The sequence below is a fragment of the Alligator sinensis genome, unplaced genomic scaffold (genome assembly GCF_000455745.1).
Source record: "Alligator sinensis unplaced genomic scaffold, ASM45574v1 scaffold1531_1, whole genome shotgun sequence".
In the NCBI taxonomy this organism is placed as follows: Eukaryota; Metazoa; Chordata; order Crocodylia; family Alligatoridae; genus Alligator; species Alligator sinensis.
The window spans coordinates 98,503-117,496 of NW_005843164.1; the positions used below are offsets into that span (position 1 = coordinate 98,503).

General features: G+C 55.1%; 1 pseudogene; it reads right to left on the reverse strand.

The window, feature by feature from the left end:
- LOC102377070 overlaps positions 1-18,321 on the reverse strand; it is a 29,010-nt pseudogene extending 10,689 nt beyond the window's left edge.
- Between the last annotated feature and the right edge of the window lie 673 nt (positions 18,322-18,994).

Consider the following 18,994-nt stretch of genomic DNA (forward strand, 5'->3'; position numbering starts at 1 on the left):
GTCGGCTAAGACGGTGGTGATGGCGGCAGCCGGGATTGTGGCAACAGCCTGCTAGGACGTGGGTATTTCCCCCCTGCTCTGTTTCCTCTCTGCCCCAGCGTGGATCGTCTCCCCCCGTCAATAAACAGCCGTGTTGGACCTGGCCAGCTTCACCCGTCTGTCCCAGGGCAGCGGTGGGGGGCAGACGCCAGCACAGGGGCAGGGTAGGGCTGGGTCCGGAGATGCTCTGGATCTTGGCTGATGATCCCTTCCTCTTGCCCCACCGGGCAGGCCTCAGGCAGCCCCAGTGGGGCAAGGAGCCAGGCTTGGGGCCTGCCCTCCGGGGTTGTGGTGCTGCAGGGCCCCCCCAGCCCTGGGGACACTGAGCTGGGACGGACAGACTGCGTGGCCTGGGGTGGGGGTGTCTGGTGCACCCATCCCTGGGATCTCAGACCTCTCCACAGGGGCTGCTGTGGGGAAAGCATGTGTGTGTGCACGTGCACACGTCCCAGATGTCTGAGTTTTGTGAGCGTGCATCTGTGTTTCTGTGCCCTGGACGACTGGGTTCTACATTGCGTGTCCTCAACCCCCGGGTCCTATGCATGCATGTATGCATGCACGTGCGTGTGTGTGTGTGTGTATATATGCGTGTCTGGAAGCCTGGATGATATATGGAGAGATGATTGTGTGTGTGCACCCCAGATGCCTGGGTTGTGGATGTGTTTGTGTCTCAAACCTGGGTGTTGTATGTGTGTCCCAAAGGCCTGGATTCCATGTGTGCGCGCCCTGGATGCCCGGGTTGTGTGCATGTATGCATGTGCATGTGTGTGTGTCCTGAATGCCTGGGCGGGGTGGGGGGTGTCCCAGAGGTCTGGGTTCTGAGCACGTGTCCCAGACACCTGGGGGTGTTGTGTGTGTGCATCCCCCAGTATCCGTGTCCCAGATGCCTGGGTTCTTTGCGCGCGCCCTGCTCTTACCCACAGCACCTGCCCAGCAAACCCGTGCCCTCCAGTTCCCAGAGCCCCGTGGCCCTGCAAGCTGCACCTGGCAGGCGTCAGAGGCCATTCTGGGTCCAGGCCCCCAGGCAGGGACAACCTGGGCCCCAGCCGGGCTGCAGCCTCCCCTCCCCAGCGCTGGGGGCTGCTCCATGCTGCTGGGCACCCCAGGCTGAGCTGGACACCAGGCTTGGGGAGGGGGGCAGGGGGCTGGTAGGATCTGCTCTGGGTCTCTGCCACCATTTGGCGGCTGAGTGGGTCTGGGCATCGCAGGGCAACAGAGAGATGATGGAGAGAGAGAAAGAAAGCAGGAACATAGGGATGGCAAGAGGTGGAGATGGACAGAGATAGACGGCTAGATGATAGGTGTATGGATAGAGGGATAGCGATACCTAGGTAGAGAGAAATAGGTGATGGATGTGTGGGTGGATGGGTAGACAGGGTTATACGGTTGGGTGTGTGGAGAGGAGTAAGGGATGGATGAATGGACAAGTGGATGGCTGGATGGATGGACAGATGAATGGGTGGATGGGATTATGGAAACGAACAGATGGCTGAATGGTTCATTGGCTGGATGGACAGATAACTAGATGATATATAGAGAGATTAATAGAAATATCTATGTAGGTAGACAGAGATAGAGAGATGGATAGACAGACAGATGGACAGAGATGGATGCTCTGGTTCATTGGATGGACTGGTTTGAGGGATGGATGGACAGAGATGGATAGATAGGTATATGGATAGAGATATCTAGGGAGATAGAGGGACAGGGGTACATAGAGACAGAGAGATGGATATAGAGAGGAGTAGCTAGAGATATCTAGATAGAGGGCAATAGAGGCAGAGAGAGATGGATTAAGATGGATGGATAGAGAGGGACAGATACATAAAGCTAAATGATACATGGAGAGAGAAATAGAAATATCAGGGTAGGGACAGAGGTAGAGATAGAGATAGATGGCTGGAGAGGGAGAGGCATAGAGGTATACAAGTAGATGGAGAGGCAGCCAGATGGACAGATGAAGACAGAGATAGCTAGGTATCTAGGCAGATGGATGGCCAGAGACAAACACAGACAGAGGGACAGAGACAGATGGAGCTCTAGGTAGATAGAGAGAGACAGAGACCGAGACGGGACTCAACCAGCCCAGCCGCGCGCCTGTCCTACCTGCCCTTGGAGACCTCCTCGGATAGACTCCCGCTCTGCGCAGCCTGTTCCAGCCCGCGACCACACGCACGTTCAGCAAGGGCCTCCTCGTCTCCAGCCTCCCTTTCCCCTGCTGCAGCTTGCAGCCGTTGCTCCCCTCCTGTCCCGTGGCCAGAGAAGAGCTCTGTCCTCGTCCATCAGGGCTGGGAAGATGGGGATCAGATCCCATCAGACTCGCTCACCCTAGCTCTCCCAGGCCCTGGATCGGTTTTGCGGCCCTCGCCTGGGCTCTTCCCAACCCGTCCACCTCCTCCTTGTTCTGCGGGGCCCAAACTGGACCCAGGGATGCAGGGGCGGCCTCTCCGGTGCCACGCAGTGGGGGAGTCTCTGCCCTGGGTTTGCAAGCGCAACTCCTGTCCACACAGCCCAGGAGGCTGTGGCTTGGTCTCAGGACAGATGCTCGTTGGGTTGCAAACACCGCGAGGGGGTGGCAGATACCAGATCCTGGAGCCCCCCCAGCAGGCCACGACACTGGGAATCAGAGATTTCTAGTCAGAAGGGACCTGGCAGATCACCAGGTCCGACCCCCTACTCTGGGCAGGAAACAGCGCTGGGGTTAGGTAACCCCAGCCAGATTTCTTGAGGAAATTCAGGGGTGTAGGGTGTAGCCGTGTTGGGCTAAGGACATAGGAAGACAAGGCTCTTTGGGTAACTGATCTTTTATTAGACCAACTCAATACTGGTACTGGTAGTTGGCCTTTGCTATCCAAAAGCAGTCTGAAGGCTTGGGAAGAGCAGTTCAATGATACCACCTTTGGCTGTTTCCGTCTCCGAGGTGTGAGGACACCTTAGGACTGAATCCTGCCAGGATTTACGTCTGGGCACAGATACCTTGGAGTTTGCAACGGGAATGAATTGTCCGCAATTAAACACCCCTCACGTTAGCCAAGGAAGGAGCAAGGAAACCCACAGAGAATATTTTAGGGTCAGGAAGGAGTCTGGGAGAGCACAGAGCAGAAAAGCAGCAGAGACGTCCCTGCGAGCAGAGACAAGTCCCATCAATGTAGGGAAGGAGGGCAGAGCTTTCCCTCGTCCCTGCATCACTCCTCTTACCCATGCCTCACCGCCCCGAGCACTGCAGCCCCAGCGCCCTCCTGCTCTCTCCATCCCCAGGAGCTGGCAAGGGACAGAAAGGCCCCAGCCCGCGCCCCAAACAGTAGTGCCAGAGCCACCAGGTGTGATCATCTCCCCAGCGATGGCAGTGCACGGAGCAGTCACTCCCTCAGGGCCAGGGGCAGCAACACCAGGCCTTTCAGCAGCCTCCCCGTGCCCCTCCACAGCCCCTAGGGCAAAGGCTTTGCTCCCCACTGCTGTCTCTGGTCACGGTTAGGGCCTGCTCTGAAGTCTCCTGCTCCTGCCCCGGCGAGCCGAGTCCTGTAGTTGCCTCTGGTGCAAAAGCTGTGCCTTGATGGCGGCAGTCTCCAGCCTCTGCAACCCCAGCACTCAGGCTGGGGGCTCTGGATCGTGCCCCTGCTTGCTGCCCAGGCTGGGAGCATCCCCAGGCACCTCTCAGTGGCAGGCCCCTGAGCTACCTCTGTTTGAACGCGCTCCCCTGGTTTCTGCGCACAGGAGCGGCTCAGGAGCTGCCTGGGAGGGGGAAGGTGTCCCTTCCTGCGCTGCTCCCTCCCTGGAATTAGCAGTGGTGGGGCCGGCAACTCTTTGCCTCGGAGGTTGCAGGGGTCTCTAGGGCAGCAAGCAGCAGGACATGCGTCCCCACAACAATCAGAGAGGCCTTAGTAGTCACGGCGAGAGATTACAACATGCTGCATTTCACGAGGAGGAGGTCTTCCTACTTTCCCCACCCTCCCACAGGAGACAACTGGCGCCTCCTTCACCCATTCCACCCAAAAAAGAGGCTCCACTGCCCCCTGGCCAGATGTTTCTTCAAAAGGGCAGGGTCCTTGCTGCACAGCAAGACGTGGGAGCGAGGCCTTGAGTGTGATGAACTCCTGCTCCCACGGCTTAGCAACAATGCCTGGATTGCAGTGAATCCTCTGGGAGGGAAGGGGTAGGAAGGCACAGAGCGCTCTGCCCTGGAAAGGGGTCTGTTCCCGCTGCACAGCTCTGGAGAGGACACAGAGGCCAGCCACAGGGGATAGCACGTCCGGTTCTGGGGCTTTAATAGAAAATACATTATGGAGAATGCAATGAAGGGCAGGGGGGCAGCAGGCAGCCAGCAGTGCAGTTTTGGAGAGGCTGCAAAGCAAAACTGGGCTCGGGGTGCAAGTAGCAGCTCCTTGCAGACACCCAATGGGCATGTGCCAACCAAGGGGAAGGCTAATGTGGTGGAGAAGAAAGGCGAGGTCAGGGAATGATTCTCCAGCCATAAATGTTCTCCTTCCCACATCTCCAGAGCCTTGAACAGGAGTGAGGATGAAGCTGGGAGGTGGCCGACGCTGTCCCTGGGTGTCATTTGGAGCCAGGTGTCTTGCAGAGGGCACCCTCTCGTGAAGGTGCTTGTTCGTTCCCAGGAAGAACTTTTCGGCTGCTGGAGAAGGATGGGGAGCGCACAGGCTTCCCCCAGCATTTGGACTGGCCTCTACTCAAGGTGTTTCCTCTTAGCACCTCTCTTGGATCAAACCTGGGGGACAAGCCTCTGTGTCCTTTGGGTTGTGCTGCACCATATCCGGGTCAAAGCCTGGGTGATTTCTTTCTCCAGTCCACCCGCATGAGTGTGCTTTCCTGAATGCAGCCACAGGCGGGTGCTGAGCAGGCAGGCACCCCAAACCCTTCCTGAATTGCTGACAATTATGGATACTCCCAGGTGTGGATGTGCTGGTGTCAGGCCAGGCTGGAGCAGCGGATGGAGCTTTTCCCGTGCTCAGACCACTGATGTGGCCTCTCCTCCATGTGGATGTGCCAGTGCCGGGCTAGGTGGGAGGTTTTGGTGAAGCTCTTCCCACACAGAGCACCGGTGTAGCTTCTCCACTGTGCGGAGGAGCTGGTGCTGTGCCAGGTAGGAAGAATGGGTGAAGCTCTTCCCACACTAAGAGAACTGATGGGGCTTCTCCCCTGGGTGGATTCGCTGGTGCTGGGCCAGGTGGGAGGAGCGGGTAAAGCTTTTCCCACACACAGAGCACTGATACGGCTTCTCCCCGGTGTGGATGCGCTGGTGCTGGGCCAGGCTGGAGGACTGGGCGAAGCTCTTCCCACATTCGGGGCACTGATGCGGCCTCTCTCCTGTGTGGATGCGCTGGTGCTGGGTCAGGTTGGAGGAGTAGGCGAAGCTTTTCCCGCACTCAGAGCACCGATGCGGCTTCTCCCCGGTGTGGATGCGCTGGTGCTCGGCCAGGTTGGAGGAGTTGGTAAAGCTTTTCCCGCACTCAGAGCAGTGATATGGTTTCTCCCCCGTGTGCACGCGCTGGTGCTGGACCAGGCTGGAGGAGCAGGTGAAGCTCTTTCCGCACTCAGAGCACTGATGTGGCTTCTCCCCGGTGTGGATGCGCTGGTGCTGGGCCAGGCTGGAGGACTGGGTGAAGCTCTTCCCGCACACAGAGCACTGGTGCGGCCTCTCTCCTGTGTGGATGACCTGGTGCTGGGCCAGTTGGGAAGAGCAGGTGAAGCCCTTCCCGCACACCGAGCACTGATACGGCTTCTCCCCGGTGTGGATGCGCTGGTGCCGAACCAGGGTGGAGGACTGGGTAAAGCTCTTCCCACACACCAAGCACTGATGTGGCTTCTCCCCGGTGTGGATGCGCTGGTGCTGGACCAGGTTGAAGGAGTTGGTGAAGCTCTTCCCACACTCGGGGCACTGATGTGGCTTCTCCCCAATGTGGATGAGCTGGTGCCGGCCCAGAGTGGAGGACTGGGTGAAGCTCTTCCCACATTCAGAGCAGTGATGTGGCCTCTCCCCGGTGTGGATGAGCTGGTGCTTTGCCAGGTGGGACGGGCGGCTGAAGCTTTTCCCACACTCCGAGCACTGATGCGATTTCTCCCATATGTGGATGTGCTGGTGCCGGGCCAGGTGGGAGGATTTGGTGAAGCTCTTCCCACACACAGAGCACGGATGTATCCTCTCCATTGTGTGGATGAGCTGGTGCTGGGCCAGGTAGGAGGAGCGGGCAAAGCTTTTCCCACACCGAGTGCACTGATACGGCTTCTCCCCTGTGTGGATGCGCTGGTGCTGGGCCAGGTTCGAAGACTGGGTGAAGCTCTTCCCGCACTCCGAGCACTGATGCGGCTTCTCCCCGGTGTGGATGCGCTGGTGCTGGGCCAGGCTGGTGGACCACATAAAGCTTTTCCCGCACTGCGCGCACTGGTACGGCTTCTCTCCCGTGTGGATGCGCTTGTGCTCGGTCAGGTGCGAGGACCGGGTGAACCTTTTCCCACAATCTGGACACTGATACGGCTTGTCCCCTACATGGATGTGCCGGTGCTGGGCCAAGTAATAAGACTGGGAGAAGCTCTTCCCACACACAGAGCACTGATGTGGCCTCTCCACGGTGTGAACGAGCTGGTGCTGCGCCAGGCGGGAAGCGCAGGTGAAGCTCTCCCCACACTCCGAGCACTGATGTGGCTTCTCCCCTGTGTGGATGCGCTGGGGTTTGGCCAGGATGGTAAAGCTCTTACCACATGCAGAGAGATGATACGGCTTCTCCCTTGTATGCACGAGCATGTGCCTGGCCAGGCTGGAGGGCTGCCTGAAGCTCTTCCCACACACGGTGCAGTGGTGTGGCTGCTCCCTGCTCTGCGTGCACTGGTGCAGGGACAGGCCTCGCCAGCACGTGAAGGTCTTCCTGCACTCGGTGCAGCGGTGCGTCTTCCTCCCCAGGTGGGAGCTCCGGTGCTGCGCCAGGAAGGAGAAGCGGGCGAAGGTCTTCCCGCACGTGACACAGCAGTACTGACGCCTCTCCCTGCGCCTGCGCTGGTTCTGGAGCAGGTCCGAGGGGAACACGAAGCTCTTCGCACCTTTGGTGAGGCGGTGGGGGAGCACTTTAGAGTGGATCTTGCGGTGAGCAGCCAGGGTCAGGAGGCAGGCGAAGCTCTTCCCAGACTTGGAGCATACGTAGGGCTTCACCCCAGCATGCCTTATCTTATGCAGAGCTAGGAGTGAAGGGCAGATAAAGCTTTTCCTGCACTCAGGGCAGGGCCGGGCTCTCCCCCTGGGCTTGGTGGTGAGCTCCTGCTTTCTTCTCAGGCCCTCGCCACTGGCTTGGTTTGGACGCAGTCTGTCTCCCCACTGCAACTTTGCCTTGTGGTTCTTCAGACCTCTCAGCTCCACAAACTGTTCCCTGAACACAGGACCCTTTCTGTCTTCTGTCCCGTCTCCACGCTCCTGCCCCACTGGAGATGGTACCTGATTCAGTGCTACATCCTCCTCCTGCTTCTGGGGCCTCCCCTGACTCCTGGGCCATTGGTCCTGCTCAGGTCTGAGCAAGTCCAGCTCATCCAAACACCCTGGGGAAGCCTGTTGTGGCTCCAGGTTTGCTGGCCCTTCCTCAGGACCCTGCTCCTCAGCTCTGCTAGGCACACAGGCACCTCCTGCATGGGGAAGAGAAACTCCAGATTAGTCCCTGCCCTCCTATTCCTTCTGCTGCAACAGCCCCCCGAGCAGGACTGGATATGGCCACCCGTGTTTCCTTAAGAAAACAAGGTCTCCCTTGCAAACCCCAAGCACCGCGTGTGAGGGAGGGGCAGGTCCCTGTGCCGTGCTAATGTTCCCTACTCGACAGGTTTCAGAACCAGACTCTCAGGCTTTCTGGCCCAGTGTCAGACCCCGCTGGGACACGTGCATCAGAACAGTACGTGAATAGCGTCATGCTCAAATGGGCCGAGGGTGAGAACTAAAGGATATGCTTCAAGCCAGCGTGAGGCTCTCTAGGGTCTGCTGTATCCCACAGCATGGGCGGGTCCATGAGGAAACGAAGCCAAGCACTCTAATTGAATGGTCTCACGTGCTCCGGAAGCCAAAGTGCATATGTGAGCCTGCTTTCTGCTGCTCACCCTTGAGCTCTGGCAGCCTTGAGAGCAGCATCTGTGCGCAAGGGTCAGCAGCCTCACGGTGGGTTTCTGGGGCTCGCCATCAGTCATGGGTATACTGGGAGCTCTGCTTTACATTGCATCAGCTGCTTCTGTGGCACACAAGCGTTTCCAAGGGAAACCAGATCCATGCCTAAAATTCGAGGCAGCAAACTCAGTTTTCCCTCGACAGGCGTAATTAGGGGGAGAAGAAAGGAACAGTTGCTTGACTCCATAGCTTTGAATAGGTCCCTTCCAGCCCTAATGTCTATGAATTTCAGGGTGTGGGAATAATACCTGCTAGGACAAATTACAAGACAAGCTATCTTCATACATTCATAGATGTAGGGTCGGAAGGGACCTCAGTAGGTCGAGTCCGACCCTCTGCCTGGGCAGGAAAAAGTGCGGGGGCGAGACGAAGGCAGGTCAGCGTGGGGCAGGTCCCCTGTCTGTCTGGGGAGGGGACAGCCACAGCTCACCTGGCAGCAGCTCCTCCGACTCTGAGATTTCCCCACGGTCCTCATCATCGCACGCCCAGAGCTCCACCTCTCCTCGCTGGATGCGGCAGATTAAGTCAGGTGTGGGACCTCGATATCCTGTTTGGGGCAGCGATTAACGAGTGTTCGTGACTGGGGACTGGATGGACAATAACAAACTGGAATTTGGGGAACGGATCCCTTCAACTGAGGGATTCTAGTAGGACCCTGAAGGACAAGGGAGGATGGATATTTAGGATGACAGATGGCACTACAGGGAGAAGCCTTCAATAAATGATAATCCTCGTCACCCAGGTAGTGGAGGAACACTCATAGGAAACAAAGCAGAAACCACTCAGAAGTATAAAAAGGGTAGGAAACTTGCAGTCACGAGGGCCAAGGGTGATGATGCAGTGATTCATGGAGGTATTAGAAAGCAGAAAAACTTCTGCTGTTTTCAAGGTACCAAAATTAGGAGATATCGGACATGCTTTGGGATGGATAACATATATAACTGCAGGTGAAGAAGTGGAAATGAGTTTATTCTCAGTGAAGTTTTAAAGTGAGGCCTTGCGGCATCAAAAAGAACCCATGACAGATCGCTCGCAAGGAAACTGTTTTTTTCCGGGACAGAGGGTAATTCGTCATGAAGAGGGCACAGGAGAGGATGATTTTATAACAACTGCAGATGCAACTAAAGCTAACACCCCATCCAATGGGAGGATGATCCCAGGGCAGGCATGGGTGCATAGGTTACCAGATACAACAGGATTAGGATAAAGTTCACGGGGCTCATTAAGATGGACAAAAGAAGAAAAAAAGGGAGACACTTTTTATAGCACATGAAACCCCATAATGTGGCAATGATCTACAGAGTTTCCCAAAACAAGAACAACCCTTGAATCACAGCGCTCTCTGCCACATCTAAAAGACAGGGCTATACCAGGCAAATACACTGCACCAGGACTAGAAACAGAGATATTACCAGAGTGAAAGTGTGATATCTTGTGAACGCCCAGTGGCTCAGCACAGCATGCTACTTGATGGCTTCGGGCTACTCTCTAAATATAACAAAGGGAAAACTGGGGGAGACGTGACACGGTACACATTAGCTTGTAGGGAATGCCTGACCTATGTAGCAAAGTGAACCAACAGTCTTCCTATAATAATACAGGCCTTCATTAGGATATACATTGGGATACTGGGAAGGAGACAGCCATCTCCCCACTGGAGCTAGGAGATTGCTCCCTGCCCCCAGGAGCTGTCTGCTGCAAGGGCAGGGCAGGGCAATGCCAGAGCCTGGGCTTGGACAATGGTCCCCTGCCATTTGCAAATTTGCTCCCAGTCGGCCATCTACACGTGCTATGCTGTGCAGTAACTACTCTGCACTTCATTTGCTACCTACATTTGCAGGGAGCCAATTAACCATGGAGTAGACCAACTTACTATGCAATAAGCATCTACATGTGTAGCTGGTGATGCTCACTGGGCAGTAAACTGGTCTGTTGAGCAGTGAAGCATCTCATGTAGATGCGCTCACTAAATTAAAGATGGAATTAGGAGAGTAACGGGATGGGAATTACTGCATTTCATCTAAAAAACGAACAGGAAAAGAGATTGAGGGTGAAAGGCGACCGATATATCACATTTCTTTTTCAAAGAGATAGGTAGTAAAGATCAATCTTCCAATGGCTAGAGAACAGTTACTTAGCCACTCCTTGAAAAAGGTAAGGAAAAGGTTGTTGCAGCTAGACTCAAGAGGACCACCAAGATGAGTGATAATCAGTGTGATTTTAGAAGCGTGCAAAACTACTCTGAAATATTCAGGATAATCACAGAAAAAGAGCCAAAAGCTCTGTACGGTCTTTGTTCAGCTAGAAAAAGCATACGTGAACTTCCCTAAGGAAGTCCTTCGGAAGAAATGGATGGAAAAAAAAGCACCAGAAAAGCAAACTGATCCAATAAGAGATAGGTATCTCAAACCTCCACACAAGCCAGAGCAAGCCCGTGTATTAGAGATCCTCTGGAAATGAAAACTGGTTTTCACTAGGCCCTGCACCAAGCTCAGCTCTTTTTGTCACGGTGATGGGCACCTGACATGCAGAAGGGTGTAAGGAGAAGGAAACTTCTGAGAGGCAAAGTGAACTTGAGAGCACGGGTCTCACAGTTAAGCCAGAGCTGGTGGTGTAGAGAGATGAAGGTGATAGGAAGGATTCTGGGCAGCTTTCAGCGAAGTACCTGGGCTCCATCACGTGTGCGTATGTCACTAAAGGAGTTGAGGAAATGCAAAATCTGTGCCATAGCAGCATAGGCTGATAAGACTTCCATTAACTGCTGCCTGGTAAGAACCAAAGGAGGAGAAGCTGGATTCAGTTCTACCTAAATCCTCTATGCTTGGATCCTTAAATATCGTTGGACAGGATGCACTAAGCCAAAGAGGGAAGAAATCGGAATAATTCCACAAGAAAGAGCCAGCAGTGAATTTGTATGCACAATGAATTGGAAATGATGCAAGCATGCTGAGAAGGCAAAGGAAGATCATACTGCCAAGAAGCTGCTGGATATGGCAGCACCAGGAGTTAGAAGAATGGAGAAGATGGGTAGGCCTTCAAGGGAAGGCGGCTGAATCACATGAAGGAGGATATATAAATATGAAACGCGAGAGAGGCCTGATCAGTGACGGCAGCGGGGAGAAGGAAGATTTAAACCGCCAGTCACAAGTTCATGGGGTTTGAAAAACACAAAGACAGTACACTTCAGAGTTCACATAGGAGTAGGGACAAGCAAGACCCAGAGCTTTACCCAGGGAAACGAGGGCTTGGTAATTCCTCAGCATCTGATCCCGGTAAAGCCCTTTGTCTTCATTGTCCAGCAGCGCCCACTCCTCCCGGGTGAAATGAAGAGCCACGTCCTCAAAGGCATCCCAGAGCTGCAGACACAAGCAGTACAGCATCACTATCTCCTGTTCCAGCTGCTTCCAGCCCCCACAGCCCTATCTGGACTTACTTTGTGTTTCAAAGTTTTGCAAGCTTAATCTTGACAGGTAGGGGTACAAAACTCCCTATTACTCTGTTGTTATGTGATGTGGAGATGGCTCTGTGGACATAGGAGTTAAAGTTTCTGCCCTAGCCCATCTCATCCAGGGAGATGGTGCAGCTAATCTTACTTGGCATAGGGACCGGCTTCCTTATTAGTTCAGATACAAGGACTCCCCATACAGAAGTACAAATGGCAATGCCACGGGCATGCATACAGCCCTCACAACATGACAATATTTTAAAGACAGACCAGGAAGTCTGGTCCCTCCACACCTCTCTCTCATCCACTTCATTTACCTAAGGTGCATCAATAACTCCTTCATCCTGTGGACGGACGGCAAGGAACCTCTAGAGAAATTTCAACAGGATTTTAACAACTTCCACCTCTCCCTCAAATCAACACTGGAATATTGCATCCGGCAAATTCATCTCCTAGACACCACGCTGAAGGTTTGCAATGGCTACATTGGCACATTATATCAGAAACCTACCACCTAGTAAAGCTAGCTTGTGTCCTAAGCCCACCACTAGATACACCGTTCAAACCCCGGCTCTACGTTACCACACTACTTGCTTCAATACCTGCCATCCGCCACGAAGCACACCTTAAAGGCCTGGAGCAGACTCCTACAATTGGGAAACAATCCCAAAACTCATCACTAATAGCGAAAAAGCCAGACTCAGACCTCACTCCCACCTCCCGCAATACCAACCTGGGAAGCAAAGACAACAGAGCGCTACTGCGAGTGTCACCAGAGTCCCCAGCTCAAAACCCTTGCACACACCATTACTGACCTCCATCCCCTCCTCGACAAGGACGGTTGGTCAGTGCGGCCACGGGGGACAAACCAGTCCGGCTAACAGGCAAGCTCAAACAGCCTCTCAAACAACAGGCTACCAACTCCCATTCACACCAAGGTCCCACGCCGTGGAGTGGATCCCAGTGCAAACCGGGCTCCATCCTTAATACACAGGCTTCTGTGTGTGGGGGTCTTTACTTATTTTCCCCTCTCCCAGCAGTGTCTTGACTCCCACCTCCCTCCCTCCCACCCTGTATTTGGTATTCAAAAGACTCTCTTTATTTGATAGTCTGGCTTGTCCATGTCCTTTCATTGCATCTGAGAAATGAGCTTGGCCTTGCAAAAACTTCTGCTGTGCCTCTCAGCTTCACTTAGTTTGTAAGGTGCAAATCTACCCTGTCCTCTGCCTCATCTCAAACTAACACAGATGTCTAGCACCCAGATGTGCTCCTCACTCCTACCCAACTATATGCCCATAAGGCTGCCTGGCCACTGGCTGAGCTGGAAAGACCCTGCTGGCATCAGCTGCAGAGGCTCTATACGCTCCACGGTCTAGGCCAGGCTGGAGGGGACTTGCTGGGTTCAGTTGCAGAGACCATAGTGCCGTGCTTCCTGGTGGTGGTGGCATGGGTGACTGGTGCCTCTTGAGTCTAGGCAAGCTCCCGCAGATGCTGGCAGTTGCCGTGGGGCCAGAGCTGGTGAGCTCCCATGGACTCCCTGTCAGGGGGGGCAGGTGCCCCCCCATACCTCTCCCCATGTGTTGCCTATGGGTGGCGGGGTGTCACAGTATACCTAGAGCAGGGGTGGACAAAATGCGGCCCGCAGGCCAAATGTGACCCGCCAAGCCATTCCATCCAGCCCGCGGGATCCCTAAAAAATTTAGAAAATGAATATTTATCTGCCCCTGGCTGCCTGTCAATGGCTTGCCAAAACTCAGTAAGTGGTCCTCCGCCCGAAATAACTGCCCACCCCAACCTAGAGGGCCTCATTCTTGGTGTTCAGGTCTTAAAATGTCCTATTTGATTGATCCTTAGATGCAGATGAGACAGCACTTTGAGTGCCTTCCAGTGTCAGCAACCCTGGCTATCTGAGCATGGGAGCAAGGTTCTGCTAACGCCAGCTTGGTGTTTGCAGCCTCTGTCACCAGTCAGGCTTCCTCTTCTTGTCCCCCTTCAGGTCTCTCCACTACCCAAAATTCTTCCCTGCAGCCCTGACTCCTTCTCACCTCGGTCCTCTTTCCTGCCAGGGGCAGGGGGTCGGACACGATGATCCATTGTGGTCCCTTCTGACTCTACAATCTATGAACCTACGAACCCTTGGACACATCATTACTGACCTGCATCCCCTCCTGGGCAAGGACGGTTGCTTCAGTGCCGCCACGGGGGACAAACCAGTCCGGCTAACAGGCAAGCTCAAACAGCCTCTCAAACAACAGGCTACCAACTCCCATTCACACCAAGGTCCCACGCCGTGGAGTGGATCCCAGTGCAAACCAGGCTCCATCCTTAATACACAGGCTTCTGTGTCCGCTTTGTGTGTGGGGGCCTTCACTTATTTTCCCCTCTCCCAGCAGTGTCTTGACTCTCACCTCCCTCCCCCCACCGTATCTGGTATTCAAAAGACACTATTTGATAGTCTGGCTTGTCCATGTCCTTTCATTGCATCTGACAAATGAGCTTGGCCTTGCAAAAACTTCTGCTGTGCCTCTCAGCTTCACTTAGTTTGTAAGGTGCAAATCTACCCTGTCCTCTGCCTCATCTCAAACTAACACAGATGTCTAGCACCCAGGTGCGCTCCTCACTCCTACCCAACTATATGCCCATAAGGCTGCCTGGCCACTGGCTGAGCTGGAAAGACCCTGCTGGCATCAGCTGCAGAGGCTCTATACGCTCCACGGTCTAGGCCAGGCTGGAGGGGACTTGCTGGGTTCAGTTGCAGAGACCATAGTGTCGTGCTTCCTGGTGGTGGCGGCATGGGTGACTGGTGCCTCCTGAGTCTGGGCAAGCTCCCGCAGATGCTGGCAGTGGCGGTGGGGCCAGAGCTGGCGAGCTCCCATGCACTCCCTGTCGGGGGGGGGGGTGCCCCCCCATCTCCCCACACGTTGCCTATGGGTGGCTGGGTGTCACAGTGTACCTAGAGCAGGGGTGGACAAAATGCGGCCCGCAGGCCAAATGTGACCCGCCAAGCCATTCCATCCAGCCCGCGGGATCCCTAAAAAATTTAGAAAATGAATATTTATCTGCCCCTGGCTGCCTGTCAATGGCTTGCCAAAACTCAGTAAGTGGCCCTCCGCCCAAAATAATTGCCCACCCCTGACCTAGAGGGCCTCATTCTTGGTGTTTGGGTCTTAAAATGTCCTATTTGATTGATCCTTAGATGCAGATGAGACAGCACTTTGAGTGCCTTCCAGTGTCAGCAACCCTGGCTATCTGAGCATGGGAGCAAGGTTCTGCTAACGCCAGCTTGGTGTTTGCAGCCTCTGTCACCAGTCAGGCTTCCTCTTCTTGTCCCCCTTCAGGTCTCTCCACTACCCAAAATTCTTCCCTGCAGCCCTGACTCCTTCTCACCTCTGCCCCAGCTGCAGTTTCACTCCACAAATGAACCTGATGCTTTGCTTACCTGCTTTGGAGGCATGCCCCGCCCCTTCCCCAGCTGGCCTGGTTGAGGTATCAGGGAATCCATCTCTCCCATTCTCCCTGGGCAAGCCCTCTGCAGCTCCAGGAATATGGGCATCTCCTCAGGAGGTTGTTCATCAGCTCTACTAAAGGTCCCTGTATGTGTGGGTGGGGAAGAGCATGCACAGGTTAGCCTGGTGCTGCTGGCATGGGGAAAGCCCTGCTAGTCTCCTGCACTGGCCTGAGACTATGGCAGCTGGAGGCTTCAGTGTGTGGAAAAGCAGGGAGAAGGAAAATGTATAGTCCCACAACTGTTTTACTAGACCTCCACAGAGTCAAAGCTGGACAGGAGATGCAAAACTCTGACCCAGTGCAGGGTGGTGATCAAAACACTGTGTCAGAGCCTGCAGGGACATCATTGCTCCCCAGGAGAGAACAGAGGGATGTTGGCGCAATGTCACCACGCACATATTAAGGAGCGGGGAAGAGGAAATGCAAAATCAGTCTGCTCCAGGGTACGTGAAATGCTTCCAGGGCGCTGGGGGAACAAGAAAGGCTGACCAGCTGGAGCACTGAAACCATCAAAATGTTCTGGCAGAGACATTTCTCCACCGATGGGGATGCCTCCTGCTGCTAGAAGGGTAAAACCACCACTCCTTACCTGCTCCTGGGGAAGGACTTTGTCCAGGGTAGGAACCTGAGCAGCTCTCGTCTGGTGACCAGTCCCAGGTCTCCTCCGTTTTAGGAGAATCTGCAGCAGGACAGAGGCCTGGGGTTACCTGTACATGAAGCAGCCACACACCACTGGGGAAACCCACTGCCCTGACAGGAGCACCAGCCTTTTATTGGGCAGGAAGGGTTCAGAGGGGCATGGAAAGGGGCTGATTAAAACATTCATAGATAATCAATTAGATAATTATTACCACGGTAGCACTACAAGGCCCAGCCAAGCTAAAGCCCCTTCCTGCTGGGAAGTGCACACATGCAGTGAGAAAGATCAGGGTGCTGCCTACCCACAGAGATCAGAGTTGGGTCCTACCCCAACCCCATGCTTAGAAATACTGCCGCCCTGTCACAAGCAGAGGCAGCCATTGGAGACTCTCCTCCCGAACGCAGGACAGCCACGCAGGCACCCAGACCCACGCCCTGGCCTGCATCCAGCACCTGACCTGCCACTGGCTCCTTGGACCTGTTCGAGACCAAGTACGGCATTGTACGGTATGCGCTGCTAGGTGTCCCACCTTAGAGCACTTGTCTTGAACCCAAGATCTCACTCCTTTCCCTGTTTCTTTTTAGTTGTGCCCAAAATCAGCTGACCCACACTCAACAGCCACCCTAACAACAGGGTATGTTGCTCTTTGGGTATCAAGCCCATGTTAACCTTGTACGTCAAATAGGCTGGTAAGCACCTGACTTCTGGTCGGGCGAGGACTGCTCTTTGGGGACATGAGGTGTCTTGTCCTGAGGTCCTGGGGTTTCCCCCGGTCCTGCCTCCTCCCGATGCCTGTCTGTACAATGGGCCTTCGGCTGCCCCCGCCAGCAATCACCACGGTCCCGCCATGACACCTATCAAGCCCATGTTAACCTTGTACGTCAGATAGGCTGGTAAGCACCTGACTTCTGGTCGGGCGAGGACTGCTCTTTGGGGACATGAGGTGTCTTGTCCTGAGGTCCTGGGGTTTCCCCCGGTCCTGCCTCCTCCCGATGCCTGTCTGTACAATGGGCCTTCGGCTGCCCCCGCCAGCAATCACCAGGTTCCTGCAATGACACCGTGGGCTGCATCTTGTCTGGGGAAATCTCCTCAACCTTCATACTCGCTGTGATCTGGGAATGAGATAAATATGTCACTGGGGAGCCAGGAACTGGGAGACAGGATGGAGGGGAACGTCCCCCAGACACATGGAGGTGGGGACAGCAGCTGTGATGATCAGGGTAAAATAACCACTTCTCATCCCCTGCCTGTCCCAGCTGAAAACCCTCGCCCTGGGCCACTGACTTGGCGCAGGTGTCCACACTGCGCCCCCACTCCCAGCATTATCTCCGGGGCAGGATGGCCAGGGCTTGCTCCTGCACCTGCTCCTTGCTGCGGTGCTGGGCTCCAGCTAGCGCTGGCACAGCTCCCGCAGGTGGCTGCACACCTCCCGCGGCCCCTCGCCCTCCTGGGAGCAGAGGTTCTGGAAGCGCTGGTGCCAGGCTCTAGGGTGGGGAAGTCATTCCCCAGTTCCAGCGGTTTCAGAGCTGGGGCCAGGAGCTCCCTGCTGCCGGGACAGGAGGACATGCTCTGCCACGGGAGCCCATGCCGGCAACAGGCAGCTCACGGGGCCAGGGAGCAACCTCCTGATCCCTGCTGCTCAAATCTGCTCCCAGTCTACACGTACTTTGCTATGCAGTAGCTACTCTGCAGTTCATTTGCCACCTACGTGTGCGGGTAGTAAAGTAACCATGGAGCAGATCAATTTACTATGCAATAAGCACCTGCATATGTACATGGTGATGCTTACGGCGCAGTAAATCGGTGTATCGAGCAGTAAAGCGTCTCGCACAGATAGGCACGCTCACTAAGCTGATTCCAGGGGACAGCGCAGAGCAAATCAGGAGGGGTAAACTGAGAAAAGGGGTAAGCGGGAGAGGCGTCTATCCAGTCTGAGGAAGATCCTGGACCATTAGGAGCGTGACGGGATGCCGTTCGATTGTCAGCGGCGCTCAGCACCGTAGGGAGGCCCCAGCGTCCCGGCCTGGATGACACCAGGTCACTTTTCCCGCCCCGTCTGCTCCAGCCTGGAGACTTGCTGGCTCCTGCTCCTCCGGCTGCACCTGGGCTGCGAAGGGACGGCGCGCGGCTGCCACGGGCTCCAGCTCGGTCGGCATTTCTCCACCAGTCTGCTCCCCCGGGCCACCTGCGGGAAGGACACACACAGCACACATCTTGGCTGGTGCCGGGAGACCCAGGACCCTGCCCCTGGCCCAGGTCTGCCCGCCCCCACCTCCCCTGCAGGCACCCACCTGGCGCACAGCCTCAAACCCCCGACCCGCTGCACCCCCAACCACGCCCGCACCCCGCACCCAGCTCGCTGCCCTGCAGCCCCGAGCCGCACCACCGCGCCAGCGCCTGCGCAGTGACTCCACCTCCTCTCGGCTCCCTGCCTGGGCATGCGCAGTGACTCCTTGCCCTCCCCTTCTGCAAAGGCGCATGCGCACAGAGTGGCTGCTTCCTTCTTTCCAGTCCAGCAACCCAGGGAAAAGGGACAGAGGGTTCACTGCGCATGCGCCAGTGCCTCAGGGGAGGGGTGGGAAAATGCCTCCTTGCGCATGCGCTGTTAGCAGAAGGAGGGGGCGTGGGACAGGGAAGGTGTGGGCTCCTGGCACGTGCTGGAGACGTGTCTTCTCTTTTGAACACGTTGGTCGATGGGCTGCTGTGAAAGGCAGAAAAATGAATGTTTTCCCCCCTTTTGAATCAATTATTTAAAACAGGAAAAATAATTCTCCCTCCCCCCATTCGTATTGTTGGTGCCGGAGTCGTTACTGGGAAGAGGGGAGACGCTGGTTTTCCCTTTCCTCTCATCATTCTTCCTTGAAAGCAAGAAAATGATTTTTTCCCCCTTCTCTCCTTTTTTAATCCAATGTTTAATTCATCATTTTCCTCCTGGATTTCAAATCCTCTTTCCTGCTGTCCCGTTGTCGTGAATTGACTCCAGTGTAGTGGGGGCAGAGCCTGTCCCTGGGGCTCCCCAGGGCATTTAACCCCCTCCGCCGTGAGCCGGGGAAGCTCTGGACACCCTGGATCAACATCCCTTGTCCTTGTGGGCCGGGCTCTAGTGTCGCTTTAGAAACAAATGCAAAAATCTAGAGCTTTTGGTTCGGAGATGATACCTTTTATTAGACTGACTGAGAAATAGAAAAAAAAATGTCTATTTTCTGCAAGA